General features: G+C 44.9%; 2 non-coding genes and 1 pseudogene across 2 annotated transcripts; 1 reads left to right on the forward strand and 2 right to left on the reverse strand.

Moving 5' to 3' along the window:
• Positions 1-6,946: 6,946 nt before the first annotated feature.
• LOC119569553 lies at positions 6,947-7,103 on the reverse strand. Its single transcript, XR_005228286.1, has one exon. It is a non-coding gene; the product is annotated as a U1 spliceosomal RNA (small nuclear RNA).
• Positions 7,104-8,188: 1,085 nt separating this feature from the next.
• Positions 8,189-8,372, forward strand: LOC119569554. The gene has a single exon (XR_005228287.1). It is a non-coding gene; the product is annotated as a U2 spliceosomal RNA (small nuclear RNA).
• A 722-nt stretch (positions 8,373-9,094) lies between these two features.
• LOC119569555 lies at positions 9,095-9,283 on the reverse strand (annotated as a pseudogene).
• Positions 9,284-12,327: the final 3,044 nt, after the last annotated feature.

Consider the following 12,327-nt stretch of genomic DNA (forward strand, 5'->3'; position numbering starts at 1 on the left):
CCCTCGCTCTGATTGGCATTAAGAGAAAATACAAAGACTGACTGGAGACAGTCCAAAACGAAGCCGCCAGGGTCATTCTGGGTGCCCCAAGGTGGGCGAAGGTCCTCAACCTCCTAGTGGAGACAAACCTCCCCTTGGCCTCATGAATTGATCTAACGGCAGCACAATTCTTATCAAAGATCATCCAGGCTCCCAGGAACACAAGCCTAAGACATAAAATAGTCAGACGCCTAGAACAAGATAACGAGCTGTTTGCAAACAACTCCTGGCTGTCTCACACAGCCAGGGTGCTAATACGCCATCAGCTCACAGAACCGCTACTGGCCAAGGGCATGGACTCCATACACCCTGACTTTGTCGAAGCTCCGCCGTGGGCACAAACCTCGATAGAGTTCTCGGTCATGAGACTGACAAGCAAAAAGAATGAATATTGTACGCCTAGCCTAAAGGCAGAAACCCAGAGGGTCATTGCAACCATCACCCCTCCGGGGAGCAGAACATATTACACGGATTGATCGGTCGATCCCTTGACCCACACTGGAGGCGCCGGCTTCGCAGCAAGGGATGCCACAATATCCAATATCCATGAGGGTAACAGACAACGCCTCCTCGCTACAGGCAGAGGCAGTTGCTATCATGGGAGCACTGAGCCACGTGTCCATGAGGGAAGGACACATGGTCATACACACAGACTCCAAAGGAGCCGTCAACTGTCTTCAGCAGCACTCACCCACTGATAACATCTACCTTCTAACTACCATCCGCACACTAGCACAGAGGATTCTTGCACAGGGTAGAAGAATTATCATAAACTGGGTTCCCAGCCACATAAGGATCAGAGGCAATGAGCTTGCTGACAGATTAGCCGAAATCGGCAGGGGTATGCCCCCTAATCCCATGATAATACATCTGAGCCGAAAATTACTTAAGAGGAAGTGTACGGTGACGGCCAACTCCTTCCTCCTGCAGCTTCACAGAGAGGAAACGAGATATTCCCCCTCGGCCAGCTGGTACTCAGATGCCACAGGCTATGAACCACTGGCACTCTCTGAAATAAACAACAGAGGTACCGAAGTCATTCTGCACAGAATGCGCCTAGGTTACCACTGTGCATGGCAGATTATACAAACCATAGAACGTGAAGAGAGGTGTTGCATGCATTGCGGCGAGCCGAACGCCACACTTGTACATTACTTGGAGAATTGCGTGCACACGCAATTCCTAAGACAAAGCCCGCAGAACACAGCCGTCGTGCTGGTAAAGAGATTATGCGAGATGCTTACACCATGGCTACAGGAGCGCCTGCTGGCAATCCCACCGCCACGGTAAGCACCGAGTGTCAGACAAACAAATGAGACCGCCATAAAAAGCTGACACAGGCCGGGCCATAAGTGAAAGGCCCGGGCGAAGCCAGAACTTCGCAAATCTCAAGCAGCAGCAGCAACCGGGCCATAAGCCTCCGGGCTAGTACAGTGGTAACGTGTCGGCCTCTCATCCGAGGGGTCGGCAGTTCGCGCCCCGCCCAGGCGCGAGAAGTTGCAATTGTCGCCTGGAGGTTACTGCTGTGGCTGGGCACCACGGTGGGTAAGGACTAGGTTCAGCCGAGTCAGCACCAGCTGACACACGTGAGCGAGTCGGCATTTGTCGACACAGGCCGGGCATAGCCCGGGCGAAGCTAAGCTTCGCATATCAGACTTATCCTTATCCTTACCGGGCCATAAGTGAAAGGCCCGAGCGAAGCCAGAACTTCGCAAATCTCTCAAGCAAGCTACATTTAAAACAAACGAAACAAGGGAGGTAGGGAGGGTGAAAGGCAGGAAGGAAGATTAAGAAAGTTCACAGTGGTTAAGATGTTGCTGCCGAGCTCAAAAAACTGGCTCCTGTTCTTCGCCCCCAATCTAGCGCAAAGAAATCGCGGCCAAGGCCGCTTCTCCTTCCCTGGAGAAAGACATTGTTCTTGTCTATCCAGTCGGGCAGCCAAAGACGAAGTTTGTCGAGTTGTTTACAAACCCCCGCGCGCCACACGAGGTTCAGAGGGAGCACAGAAGCTCTCTTGTGAAGTTGTGATGACGTAACAAACTCGTCCCAGCCTATAGTGTAGATCCAGCGGAGAGCTTTATTCTGGATGACTTGCAGTTTTCTTCTGTTTGTGTGTGCTGCGAGTGTAAGTGTGAGTGGGGCGTATGTGAGAAGAGGGTGTATAATGGCTTTGAACAGGTGCAGTTTCGTGCGCGGGGCCGCACATCTAAATCGATAAAGCGATTGTAAGGTCTTATTAGCCAATGTGGCTTTTTTACTGGTATGGTAATGAAATCTAAACATGTAATCGAAGGTTACACCGAGCACGGTGCAAGAGCGTGTTATTTGAAGAGGTGGTGCAAGAGCGTGTTATTTGAAGAGGTGCTTGTAGTCTGTCGAAAGAGTTTAGATGTATTGGATCATAAGGAGGGTTGTGTCTAGGGTTTAAAAAGAGAACTTTTGTTTTTGTCGCATTAGTTTTGATAAGCCATTTGTGCTCCCACCTCGAGACGGTGCCAAGCTCGTCGTTGATTCGTCGGACAACACCAGCGAGCGAATCATGTCTAGCTAAGTGGGTACAGTCGTCGGCGTAAAGAAGCGTCAATGAATCGGGAAATGTGGGGTCGAGGAGGTCGTTTGTGTATAATATGTATAGTGTTGGGCTGATTATGCTGCCTTGAGGTACACCTGCGTGCATTTGAATGGTGTCTGAAATTTTGCCTTTAAATTTTAGCTTTAATTTACGGTCATCCAAGAAGCTGCAAAGCAGCTTCTTGGTGCACGAGGGAAAATTAAATTTTGTGCACAGTTTATACTTCAAGCCAGCATGCCAGACCGTGTCGAAGGCTCGCTCCACGTCTTTGGTTACGAGAACCGTCTTTAGTCTCCTGTCTTTGTTGTTAAGACAGTAGTTAGTCAGTATGTTCAGTGCGTCATTTGTCGAACGGTGAGAGCGGAAGCCGAATTGTTTTGAAGAGAGTAGGTCATGGTTGTCGAGATACCGCCTTAGTCGGGAGTTAATTACTTTCTCAAAAATTTTGCCTAATGTCTCTAGTAAACTAATTGGGCGGTAATTCTTGGGGTCAGTTAGGTCTTTGTTTGGCTTAGGGATAAGGGCCACTAAAGCAGTTTTGAAAGGTGAGGGATAGTAGCCAGAGGCAAGGGAAGTGTTATATAAGTGCGTCATAGCTCGTAAAACGTTGTCAGGGTGATGAATGAGTGCGTCACGTCCGATCTGAGAGGAGCCCGGAGCCTTTCGAGGAAACCTCATTATTATTTGTTTAACCTCCTCCAGCGAGATGGGGGCACGGAGTTCGCATGTGTCGTCCAGATTATCCAGGTGGATAATCTGCTCTGGTTCTGTTTCTATCCTGTGGTCTTGGCTCCAGGTGTTGATGGATTGAAAGTGATCATTAAAAAGAGGGTGGGGTTCATGAGGATAGAAAACAGTTTGCCAATGGTCATGAAAAATTTTGATAACCTCCACGGGATCTGAAATTTGATTGTTGTCCTTGAGGAGGTGAGTGAAGGGGGGGAAGTTACTACCTTTTAATTGTCTAATTGATTGCCAAAATTCCCGTGGAGTGCGAACTCTCATAGATTCTGTTTGTTTAATTAAATTTTGCCAATGAATTTTGTGGTCATTGTCAAAACTATTTATGACGTGATTTCTGAGGATAGTGAGGTCCCACCGTACTCGATGTAAGTGATTTAAATTTTGAAGGAAACGATTCCTGTAGCAGGTCAGGAGACGCTTGGTTCTCTCGCTTGGATGGAATGATTTGCGGATCTTATAGCGCTCTCGCGGTATGGCGCGGCGCATTGCTGCTGATATCCAAGCGAAAAGATGATGCCAATGCCTATCTATTTCGAGAATGTTTTCTCTTTCAAGGTTGAAGTTAAAATTTTGACTGGCAAGGTAAGATTTAAAGTCATCCCAGTCTGCTTTTTTGTACGTGAAGGATGTTGTTTCTTTGTTTAGTATAGGTGTCATTGAAAGTTTTATGATGACGGGTATGTGGTCAGAACCGAAGTTCGGGCCAGGTTGTAAGTGTGTGTGGTAGGGGAGTGCCGCTCTGTTCCCGAAAACGAGATCAGGGCGGCCCTTCCCTCTCGATGTGAATGAGGTGTAGAAGTCGGGTCCGATGTAGTGGAGTCTTTTTGTTTCGAAAATAGACAAGAGCTGTCTGCCGTGTGCGTTGTTGTATGTGTGGTTAAATGATGTGTGTGCTGCGTTAACATCCCCGGCAAAGAAGACTGGGAGATTATTATAATTAAATAATTTATTGAAATCGTGAATAGGCAAATTTGACTGGGATCTGATATAGGCAGTGGCAATCATTATAGGGCCCTGCTGGGTGAAGAGCTTGATAGCCATGAAATCAGGATGAATGAATGGAGGCGAGATGATTTCGAAATGAAAGGTGGATTTTACGAGAATGCAGGACCCTACAAACCAGCCGTTTCGTGATTGTCTTGACGTGTAGCCGAAGTGTTTAATAGCATAGGAATTAGTGATAGAGGTGGACTTTAAAAGAACGACGTCAGGACTTTCCCGGTCTAGGAAGTCGTAAAATACGTGTCTTACGTTATAAAATGATCTTACATTCACTTGAACGATTGTCAGCATGCCACTCAGAGCAGGTCGAGATGACGGTGACCTACTTTTCGTGGCGTTTGCTGCTCACGGTAACGAGATCGAGGACGAGCCCCAGACTGGGTCTCTTCGGGGTCCGGGAGGGACTCCTGGGAGAGGGAGGCACGGAATTCACGGGAATCGGCGGTCTCCCTAAGTCTCCCCTGACGGGGAGGACGGAAGCTACGTCCCTAGGGGGAACAGGCAGCGCGGTAGCCCCCTCTTCAACCTCAGGACTGAGGTCGATGTGGAGGCTCTCCCGCTGCTGGAGTCCCGATGATGGTGTGTCATGACGACGACGAGGAGTGGACGGCTCCGTGGTTTCCGTGAGCAGAGGGTCTTTTTTTTTTTTTGGTGCATGTTAAGTGGTGAAGGGAGTTTGCGTTGTGGTTGTGGTTGTGGAGTACGTGTGCATGAGAGGTAGAGGGCTGTGGTGAGGTGGTGGTCGCCACTCTAGCCTCGGTGTTGTGTTTGTTTGTGCGTGATACTCAGGTATGTACAGGTTCTCGTCTTCGAAGATTTCCTCGGGGATCACAATGCTGGGGAAACCGTTTTTTTGTAGTAGTGTTGGGAGTATGTTTGTGAATTTCTTGGCGTTGTATTTTGCAGCTATTAAAGCTACGTGTAGTATGGTCTGTATTTTGGGGTTGTTGTTAGGTATGAAGGCGTTGTTTTGGGGAAAATGAGGTGGTAGAGGCATTGTGTTTCCCGAGGGAATCGTGTTGGGTCGGTTTGTGGTGGGTGTGGATGTTTGTAAGGGTCGGAGTGTTGAAGCGTAGGTTGGGTTGTTGTTTTGTTTTTGTGCTTGTCTTTTTGTCTTAATAATTTCTTTGCGTTTGGGGCAAGACCCACTGACAGCGACATGCTGCCCCTCGCAGTTGCAACATCTGATGGTTTGTTGCATGTGGCAAAGAAGTGTCCAGGTTCTCCACATCTGCTGCATCTCTGTTCGTGTGTGCATGTGTGTTTGGTGTTGAATCTGTAGCATTTCGAAGGCATTGGTCAACCTGAATAAAGCTCTCAGGTTCCACATTATAGGTGGGGACGGATGTGTTAAACATCACAATCCCACGAGATAGGAGCCTCTGTGCCTCCTCAGGCGCAGAGCAACGGATCTTTACGATGCGTGACTCTGGGGGTTTGTAAACATCAACGACAGGACGTCGTTTTGCCGAGACTTCCGCCTGGCCCTGGATAGACTCGCACGATCGTGACAGGATGTCCTTGTCGATCTTTTTCGCACGGACAGTGCATTTAGCCTAGTCTCAGGGGAAGGGAGAGGTTTGAAGCCTTGTTCTGCGAGTGTCTTTGCAGTCGAGGAGAGGAAGCGGGGTCAGGTCAGGCCTTGGCAACAACAACTTGTAGCATATGAACTTAAAGCAGTGTGTCACGGCAACTCTGTGATGAGAGATTTTCTGGAGAGCCACTACAGGAGATGGCTCCCCAGAATATGATAATTTGATTACGTGACCATGAAGGAAATAGCACGAGGGTGATGATGAAGGTCAGGGAGGGAAAAGTTCAGCGAAGCTAATTGACAGGATGGGCAAGGGCGGTTAGGAGTGTATCAAAAAGGAAGACACACTGGGCAATTAACAGTCTTTGTGTGTTAGGGGCCCGGTCGGGTTAGGACCCTGCCGAACGGGGAATCTAACCCTTCATGGGTTAGGCCAGGCACCTCGCAGTAAAACTGCTAATGCCACAGTGCATTCGTATTTTAATTGTAAGCACTCTGGGCCTCAATTAAAAAAATTACTAGCCTCCAAAAGCAAGGTGTGCAAGATAACACCCAAAGTATCAGCCAAGGGCCAAGGTCGCTCTGCGTGGGGGTGTCAAGTGATCTCTTTACAAAGAAAACCCACTCAAAAACCTGAGACCTAGAGGTCCAGAGAGGCCCTTAAAACTCTCATAAGGGTAAAGAAACATTTAAATAAATGTAAAGGACATGTTCCAAAACACATACTGGTACCTACACGTATATAAATATGTCAAATTCCTTTCACTACCCATTTTCTATGGCATTGTATGCAATGGATGCTTCCTGTTTGGGACACCTACAGCATTCAATATTTCTGTAGCCATACCAAAATGTAGATCAATATATTATGGCAAAGTTGGCATAATAATTTACCAGTATAAATAGGAATTGCCAGGCAGCTTTTCTTCTCGTTATCAATATGAACTCACTGGGCATATCAACTGAAAATTATTTAAAGAGTTGTAACGCCATCCAAGAAATCTTGTGCCCTCCGCTATAAAGTTTTAAGGTTGGTTTCCTATGGAAAATTTTATGAGGGGATAGCGCGAACGCAGTCCCCCGCTAACAAAAAATTGCGCACTCGAGTAACCACTTTGGGTTAAATCGCGGGGTCAGCCCCACCGGAGTGCAATGGGAGCCTGTCCGGGGAGAACCGCCTTCGTGTCACGGTATCCCTGTGCCGGTAAGTATCTCCCCTAACCGTGGCCGCCCCACGTCGCCCAACTGGAACCCCACGCGCTTTACAACACTTTTAAAAAAATACCAAGTTAGCTTTTCTTTCGAAACCCTTCTAGGAAGGACACTTAGGTCAAATTTTCCAAAACAGTTCGTGAAAAAAAAGGTAAATTTGAATTCATTCAATTTTAAATTTTTCCTTACTACCGAAATTCTAGTATAAAAGAAATTTTTTCCACCAATTTCTATTATTCTACTTTTTCTTTCCCCGTACATTTTAGGAAATTTTTCTTTTTGGTGTTTTAATATATTAAAATCCACACTACACCTCGCACTTTAATGTCCCATAAAGGCACCCATAAATACGATGGAAAAAATCTACGAAAATGGGCGTATAAATGAATTTCACACGATTTTTAAACCTACGGGTATGCATTTTTTAAAACTAGTTACTTTCCAAAAATAAATCAATGGAAATAAAGGTCAGATTCCCCCAATACTATATATTTTTATATATTTTAAAATAATATATATATTATATAATATAATAAATATGGAAAAAAAACAAAAAAAAATGAACCGTTTTTTATTTCGCAAAAACTATAAAAAACTATTCCTGCATTGCAAAACAGAAAATTTAACGAAAATATTTGTCTGTGTGCGCGTAGTTTTTTTCTGCAATATGATTGCAGTACGTGCGTGTGGACCGTGTCAAATGGCGGTATATACAAGGTCCAAAATTATTGTAAGACCTTTTGGATATGGTGTAGCAGGCCCCTGTGTCTGTGGGTGTGAAAGTGGGGCCGTGAGAATGTGTTTGTATACGGGTGCGTAAGTTAAAAAGATGTTTTGTGTATTTTGAAAGACGCTAAAAATTTCCCCCATATGTATTTTCATTGAATCCGATGAATTACCAAACTTTTAAACCCCAGCAACATTTTTTTTCCCCATACAAAAATTTTTATACGGGAAAAATTTCTAAAACCCAATCAAATTTTAAAAATTTCAAGTCATGTCTTTTTTACACCCTTTTACCATACAGAGCATCACAGCAAAGTCCCAAAACCTTTTTTTGGACACTTACAAAACCCAGTTTCGCTATCGCTTTGGGCCCTTTTGGCTAGATCAAAGTGTAGTATCTGTTTTTTATCGCTTAATATCGATCGATCCCATGGGGATCTACGATTTTAAAATGATTTTTTGGAAAATGGCGAAGTGTAGGGTTTGCTCCCCCTTTCCCGGGGATCGGCCGTATGCAGTCCCTCCGGTTTGGTCCCACTCCCCCCGGGGGAGGATACAAAAATTATATTATTTGACGCAGTTAAAAAGTTTAAAATTACCCTCTTATCAGGTATTACCTAGTTAAAGAGACTAGTTGACGTTTAACGGTTTAAGTTCATCGCTGTGAGATTGCCTCAGTAATGCAGTTTAGCTAGAAATTTTACAACACTTTCTGCAAAAAAACACAAAATTAAAGGATTTCGAGAAATGGAAAATTATTGCGTACCCCAAAATTTCACCCAATCTCTCCGGAAACTATTAACTAATAAAACATATCAACAAATTTTGAATTGAATCATTTTAATAAAAGGTAGCAGATCCATTCAGCTACTGAAAAAGCCATAGCCTTCCCATCCATGTGTACTTCTTTAGTAACTTAGGGTTTTCGAAACTAAATCGTAACTATAAATTTTTATCTTGTTCCCTTTTTCATTCCGGTTTTTGGGCGTTCCTCACATAAATTTAAAAAAGGGATCAGGAATCGAGTATAAAAATTATCTAGGGCAGTCAGAATGAGGCATCCAAAGTAGACAAATCAATTTACTAAATTAATAGTTATTTAAATAGTAAGCAAAAATTATCTACATTTACGAACAAATTACTCGTTTAATCTCTAATAACAAGGTTACACTTCAGTTTATAGCAACCCTTTTAAAATTGTATTTTTGTCCCCGTATCATCGGAAATCTAAAAATTTTTAAAATACTTCTTGCTGATTGATATTAACCACTCAGCCTGTGATCCCCCTTTCTGAACCATCGGTAAACGGTCAGAACGGTCATCATACTCTAAAACACAACATTTGAGGCCGCCCCCCGCTCAGAGGATTACACTAACAGTCCTCATCGTGGTTGATATATCCGAGAATCTTGGCGGAAACCGGGAAATCGCTCTTCTTTTTTTCTTGTGGTTTTCGGGTATAAACCAGCGGCATGGGGCCCAAGGCTATTAAACCTGGCCCTTTTCTTCTATCAATCTATTGGTTTTAAAAAGTTTTGTCTCCTTGGGAAAAGCGTTACTTACTTATTTTTTTTTTTTGTCATTATAAAGTTGTTTTGGGAAAATTTTATCTTTTAATCTGAAAAATTTATTATATTTGTCTCTGGTTTTTATAGTTTGACATCTGTTAATATGTGATCTTTTGTGGGTTAGAGCTCTTCTGGCATTGTGGAGGGTATTTTTTTTCTATGTTGTCAATTTTGTAGCGTTGACCCTAAGGCGGTTTTTTATTATTCTTAAACCCCTAGTTCTTGCTTTTTTGTTTTTGCAAAAGTTCTCATTGTGACGTTTTTTTTTAAAAAGGGCTTGGGGCCTTTTGCGTATGCGAGCGCCTCGGGAAAATCTGGTGCCCACCATGGAATCTTGCGCTTACTTTATCATAATGGTTCTCCAGCAATTTCGGTTGACGCTCCTTGTGAAGGCGACCCACCTCCCTTTTTACGTAAATTTGGGGGTGCTAAAGGCGTTTCACTGTGTCGCATGAAATTCAATACAATAGGAAGATGTCGCCCCAAACGATCGTCAAGGTTTTCCACAGGCATTGCTCTATGATAAAGAGCCCAATGAAGGTAAATAAAGCTAAAATTACCGGTATTATCGCCACCCGCCGGACTACCATCTTAGGGGGACCAATCAGACTCTTTAATCACTTAATTTTTGCCACCTCTCCCATCCACCCCAGGGAACTCCATAACGTATAGAGCATAAAACACCTAAAATTACTTTTTTTGGGGCGACATCCTGAGGAGAAAAGAGCTCATAAGATTATCACATTATCAGGTGGAAAATAAGCGACATATATTCAGATACGCCATAATTTTACTTTGCTGCGAAAAATTCAAAGCAGAATCAATATCACTTAAATAAAAGGGAGCTTTGGTGATGTACATGGCGCTCCGCCCCCACCACCTCACGATTTTCCCGAATAAAGGTATTTCCCTCATGAACGCCTCGTCGGGGACAAAGTGTGTTAAGGCATTCTTAGAAAATAATATCGGGAGCATAAGACGAGGTTTTAAATTAAGGTCATTACTTTAAAAAAAAGCCCCGGGCTAGTCAGTGGTAAGTGTCGCCTCTCATCCGAGGGGTCGGCGGTTCGCCCCCCGCCCAGGCGGAGAAGTTTCAAAGTCGCCTGGGGGTTCGCTGGGCTGGGCCCACAGCGGGAAAGGTTTGGTTCAGCCGAGTCAGCCCTGCTGCCACGGAGCGATCGGCATTAGCGTCGAAAAGGGCCGGGTCCCCCAGGGGTATACCCCGGGGGGGGCTAAAAATGCATATGGGTTTTCTTACCCTTTAATCAAGATTTCAAAGTTTCATGATAAGGGTCGATGGAAAATTATTTTTTGGGGGGTTTGGGAAGTCCTTGTCCGCCTTTTTAAATTTTTCTTTTTTTGGAGGGAGCGCCCTCTCCCTCGATTCCCGGGGACCTCTTCGGGAGGTTCAGAGAAGAAGCCTCCATGCGCCCTCCTGGGGGGAGAGACTCACAGATTGCGATGCTACTCCTCGAGAAGCCGATCGCGAGCCAGACGAAGCCCTTTACAGGGTCGCCCGGACGGGGAGGTGCGACCCGAACGTGATTCGGTATCAGCCCCCCTTTGGATGTTTATGGGGTTGATGCAGTCTTTGACGACCAATTTGAAATTTAATACTTTAATTTTGTTCTTTTCTTTTTGAGTTACAATTTCTTTACCTTAGTCAAGCTGTGACTGAATTATTGCCCTAGGGGTGATGTTAGTTACTGCTGCAGATAGGTGTATGGGGTTTTTGTGTGTAAAAATTTCCTTTTTCCTCTTATTTCAGAATAACTAATTCTGCTTTCATAATGCAAACCCCCCCCCCCCCGTCTCCTTCTTCAGGATGCTGTCTCGCAGATCCTGATGATGGGGACCCCCAAGTTAGCCTTGGAAAAATGGCTATACTTGATGGTGTCGGGCTTAGCACATTTACGGAAAACACATTACTTGATCTTTTAAATCTCTTAAAGTTGGGGGCCTTTTTTTTGGCACTATTCAATGCAGGGGTTTTTGGATGTAAGGTTGCCCGGGGACACTTTAATTTAAAACATTGACAAAACGGGGATTTATTAAAGTAAATATAAAAAGCATTTCACTTCGTTACACAAACCCCAGATTGGGAGGTGCAACCCAGTACCTTCTAGTCCCGGCCCCAAACCCCGGAAAAGGGGGAAAGGGTTTTGTGACGGAAGGGCATCCGACGTAAAACTGTGCCCCAAAATCCAAAAAGAATCAGGCGGAACATTATTTCAAGATAGGCTAGGGGCCCCCCCGAGGCGACGCGCGAGGACACCCCCCCAACTCGTGGAAATGGCAGGGGCTCCGTATCAAGAGCGAATACGGCAAAAGAATTAGCTCATAGGGGGGGGGAAGGCAAAAGAAAGAAAATGAGACGATAGGTTTTAAATTTAACACGAATTGGGGGAGTTGACACGAGGAGCCAAAAAAAAAAAATGGGGACCATGGAGAGGAGAAAAAGGGAAGAATCAGTGCTTGCAGGGGACAAGGGAGGGGGTAGGCCAAAGAATTGGAAAAGGATTTAAACGTTCTACAAGGAGACGATGGAAGAAAGAACGGAGTTGGGAAATTGTTTTGGGGAAGGAAATCAAAAGGGGGTACTAGAAGTGACAAGATCTTCAGACCCAAACCGGCTTAAGTGGAGTTTTAAAATGGGGGTGAACATATGAGTGGTATGCGGCCCAACAAGGTTGGCGACGAAGAGAAGGAGAATTTTTGGGGGGTTGGACGAAGAATGGAAAAATTCCAGCGGGAGAAAAAATATGGTAGGGGGGGTTTTAATGGACACGTGGGGGGATAAAAAGGAGAGAAAAAATGGGCAAATTTTTGGTTTGGTACTAAAATGATGGTGGGGGGGAACTCGTGACATTCGCGAAGGGATAATTTGTGGGTCGTTAACACGTTTTATAAAAAAGCCCCTGGCCCAAAAA

This window comes from Penaeus monodon, unplaced genomic scaffold (assembly GCF_015228065.2).
Source record: "Penaeus monodon isolate SGIC_2016 unplaced genomic scaffold, NSTDA_Pmon_1 PmonScaffold_1648, whole genome shotgun sequence".
Lineage (NCBI taxonomy): Eukaryota > Metazoa > Arthropoda > Malacostraca > Decapoda > Penaeidae > Penaeus > Penaeus monodon.